Consider the following 4665-nt stretch of genomic DNA (forward strand, 5'->3'; position numbering starts at 1 on the left):
TATGATCGTACTTGTTCGTACTCTTCCGGGAGGTACAAGTAAGATAAGCGTGATACCGCCACTAAAAATATTAAAACGTCATACCTAACTCACGATAAGAAGTTAGTTTCAAGCATCCTTCGGGGTGACTTATGGTGTTCTCGTTGCTTGTGCCGGAGTTAATGTGCAGTTTGAGTCTGTAATTTGTTTGCAGTTTGAGTCAAAATATGCTGTAGAGTTTCTTTTCGGATCGTGTAGCCTTCAGCACAGATTCATCAGTGCCTTCACCACCCACAATTATATCGATGCACAGAAGTCGGGCCAGATCCGGCTGTTGCTGCTACTTAGCAGAGATTAACTAGAATGAACAGAATACAGACTTTAAGTTTCTGAGGATGTAAAATAAAAAAAAAACTCACCAATCACCGCATTTAGTTGAGATACGGCAAAACGCTGCTTCTGTATGTAGACCGTCTGGTTTGGTACAGGAATTAGACCAGTATGATAATATTTATCTACTTCGAGATCTCCACCTGTTTGAAGAATTGAAACGAGAAAGCAGTTTCGTCATCAGTTTTGCTAATTGCGTAAATTTTTCACTACCGGCGCCGATGTCCCGCACAGGTACCGGGTAAATATTTTCCAAACTTGTAGGAACTCACCGTCAATTACTTCCTCCAACGTTCCGAGGTGCAAATCGACATGATCAGCAACTTCCGATGCACTAAAACGCAGGGCACTATTTTTTCGCTCTGCTGGGTCGCAAAAATAACAACATTGTTGTCTCCGAATCCGCATTTTTTGATAAGTACGTATGCAGCAAACCAACTCGACCGTCCCGACGTCATTTATTGGAATTTACTTCCAGCGGAGCAACAGCCGGAGTGCCCCGTACAGAACCGAAACAAAACAAAATTCATCCGCCCGCACTTTTTGACGTTTCTCTTTTGGACGAACTGGCTAGATCGTGTGCTGATGGATACCCTAAAAAAAGAAGAGTGAATGAGCCATGGATTTTAGTAGAGAAAATCAAACATACCTTCTGCTGCTATTGTTTGGTAGCCACATGGTTAGACAAATGCTGTTGTTGAACAAATTCAAGGAAGTGCTCCAGCGGTTGCTGTTCCTGTTGGTGAAGATATATTGAAACATTAATCGCGTGGGAAGGTATCTGGAATTAAATATGAATTCAATTAGTATGTATGTTTACTCGAATTAAACCAATCTATACTTACTAAGTTTTTGTTGCTCAAGGGATTGCTGATAAATAGATCCATGGTTGTACATGTTGTATAAGAAATTCTATTCCGTCCGTGGGCGCTTTCTTTAGCTCCGGAAAAAACACCAGCTGGTTATGTTTGCACAGCAGGCTGTTTTCGCTCTCCACGGTAGAATTTAGCGAAATCACTAGCGCACGGACACACTTCCTGATCGACCGGATCGGATCGTGAAAAAATATGATAAAATATGTAAATAGCATGGTCACTGCGATCCGAAAAAGAATAAACAGCCAAAACAAAATTTGCACCAAAACCGGACCGATTCGATCTGTTCAATTTCTGTCGTGTTTTGACATGGGAAAATCGGACAAAAAATCGAAAGACTATAATTTTGACAATCAGCTGTCCGATCCGAGGTAGTGCAACGGAACTAAATGCGAAATTGAACAACGAGCTATGTAAATTTTTTAATCTCAATAACTGAAAATACAAATGATGGTCTCGACTTACCCATATCAGATGTTCTATTCAGGCTTACGGGTTATACATTTCTTGAAGAATCTTGTTGACACTACCTGTTGGACTGTTCTCGCTTAGCAAACGATAATATAACAAAAACTATAAAAGAAACACTAATTTGCCTCTTATTTCCAACAAAATAAAGATTCACCTAACGACGAAACGAAAATAAAATGGCAGTGGAACGTTCCTAACTGACTATTGCTTCTTCTACAGCAGAAGCGAGATGCCACTAACACATCGTGATTATCAGAGAGAGACAGTTGCCCTCGAAGCTGCCAAAAACGTTTGCTCGAATTTTGACGTTTGAGTTGACAGCGATTTTGATTTACAGTTTTCGGTGTTTTTTTACCGAAATTTTATGGCACAACGATTTGTTTACATCAAAATAAACGAATTTCGTTAAATTAAGAATCGATTTACCGAACTCGGTAAAAACAAGACGTCAGATCGAGCAATTACCGAAAATTTTCGAATTACAGAACTGGTTCTGTAAAATAAATTACCGAACTCGGTAGTTTTCGTTTACTGTGTAATTTAATACAATCCAAATCAAGAATATGTTTGCTAATGTACCTATATGGCCTCCAAAATGATACGTATATACTGGTTTTGCTACATTATATACGATATGTTTACACGTATATTTGCACGTATATTTGCGTTGCAAATTCGAAATACCCACCAAATGGTTGTCTGGGTAACCAAGTTCGACCCAACAAAGGAACAAATTCATTGTCGCATCGTAGAACCACCAGGTCGACTTGCTGTTTAATATTATTTAGTTGAACACAAACCTTAATTTTTCCCAAAACATTCAATCTTTTGCCATCGATGACTACCAAACGCATATTACAAGGTGCCAAATAACAATGACCAAAATTCCGTAAGAAAACGCTTTCTGAAATTACGCTCTCGCCAGACCCACAGTCTATTTCCATAGTCAACCTCCTTTTATCAACCATAGCTTCTACGTAACAAGGCTTGTTAATCTTATTGACAGAAGAAATCATTAAACAAGATTCTTCTTCAATGTCTGATTCCGAATCCAAATCGTATTTTAGTCGCTTAAACAATCCAGAGCTTGAAGCCTGAGCTTTCGAAGCATCAACAAAATTAACAGCTGCAGCATTTTGATTTTGACTACGATAAGACTGATAGCGTCCTGAGTTCTGGCGGTTGAGACGATAGCAATAATTAATTGTGTGACCTTTTTTGTTGCAAAAATTGCAAACAAAAACTGGCTTGTTTCTACGCGATCTGTCCCAGCTTCTACTCCGATCCCTGAACCGTACTGAACGCTCTCGACTATCGCTCCTACTACGGTTTCTAAAACTGCTTCTTTTTGGTGACCTATCTTCGCGACGCCCCAAACGTGCAATAACGCTCAACCGTCTATCATCGTTGTTCAATTTCCGCATTTTTTCTAAGGTTTGCTCATGGGTAATTAACATTTTCTCTGCTTTAGATGCTGTTAAATTTTCTTCAAGAATCATTCTACTCTTTAATTGCTCGTCGAAACAGCCAATCACTAGCATCTGACAAATGAACCTATCTTTGTTTTCACCGAAATTGCACTCCTCTGCTGATGTTTTAACCGACAAAATGAAATCGATAGCTCTCTCATCACGTCTTTGCGTCTCGTCCAAAACTGATTGCACGCCAAAAATTCCGGATCTTTCCTATCGTAGTACTTTTTCAACTCTTCAATAATCTCAACGTACGATAAAGATTTCACGTCTCTTCCAGGAAAAAGCGTTTTTATTCTAGAGTATACTTCAGTCCCGCACACAGCCAAAAATGAAGTCTTATACTTTGCTTCTGGATAATTATTATGAGTGAAAATCCACTCCAAATGTTCGACGTATTGGCTAAATGATATTGATCCTGGGATAAATTGCTCGGCTGTAGTAGCTAAAGCCATCTTCAAATTTGTTTTTGAAAGTTTAAATAAATTGTTTAAACGAATGTATAAAAAAAATTGGGATTTAAAATATTTGTAAAAAAACTGTAAATCAGTAAAATAATGTTATAAATGACAAAAATGGACGCACACAAAAATAAAAAATAAAATAAAAAAATGAGACAAAAGAAAAAATTATTAAAATCAAATAAAAAGTTAAATATCAAATGATAAAATACACAAAAAACACAACACAAATAACGTACCTTTTCAAAAAATCAGCAATCAGAAAAGTAAAGCGAGTTAGATCGCAATCAGTTGCACCAATAAATTTTCCTGGTAACACTAACCAAGTCGTCAGGGAGAAAAAATGGAATGCAGCAGTTCAGCAACAACAACTAGATTGCGAATAAAAGCGTAACAGTAAAACCACTCAGCAATCAGCAATCAGCAACCCACTCAGCAACACAAATTCCGGTACTTGGTATCAACTTCAGCGAAGAGCATTCTAGCAACACTGCCAGAGAGAGGATTAGATGATTCGCTTTGGATCGGGAGAAAATACCACAATGCAATGGCGATGGCGCTGAATAACCAACCTCGTGTTGCTGGAAAAGGCACCAAACAAAATGGCGTACCCAAGCCGTGACCGCGTGATATCGCCAAAAATTTTGCAATTTTCACTTGATTGTCACAGTTAGAGTAACAAAAATCACTAATGTGACATTAGACTTCGGAATGCCGATTGTTAAAGATTTAAAATCACAGACCGCTTTGCGAAAAAAAAAAAATCGCACTAACTTATCCACACTGAGCTTCCTTTTCTGACGAAAAACCGTATTTTTTCCAGAAACTTGTGCCGCTTTCTTTAAATCACACTACTTTTAGCCAAATCACGAGAAAATTATGCACGCTGTGATAAAAAAAAATCACTACTTTGGTGAAAAATACTTATTTAATCCTCGTGCCACTTTTATATCCACTGAATTGGTTTCAAGGACGGATGTGACTTAGTGTCAAATAAAAGAAACACCAGTGCACAGG

General features: G+C 38.1%; 1 long non-coding RNA gene across 1 annotated transcript; it reads right to left on the reverse strand.

Moving 5' to 3' along the window:
* Positions 1-1106, reverse strand: LOC129743916 (uncharacterized). The gene is made up of 4 exons (XR_008736732.1): positions 1019-1106; positions 642-963; positions 399-512; positions 1-337 (listed from the first exon to the last, which is right to left on the reverse strand). It is a non-coding gene; the product is annotated as an uncharacterized LOC129743916 (long non-coding RNA).
* Between the last annotated feature and the right edge of the window lie 3559 nt (positions 1107-4665).

Source organism: Uranotaenia lowii, chromosome 1 (assembly GCF_029784155.1).
Source record: "Uranotaenia lowii strain MFRU-FL chromosome 1, ASM2978415v1, whole genome shotgun sequence".
NCBI lineage: Eukaryota > Metazoa > Arthropoda > Insecta > Diptera > Culicidae > Uranotaenia > Uranotaenia lowii.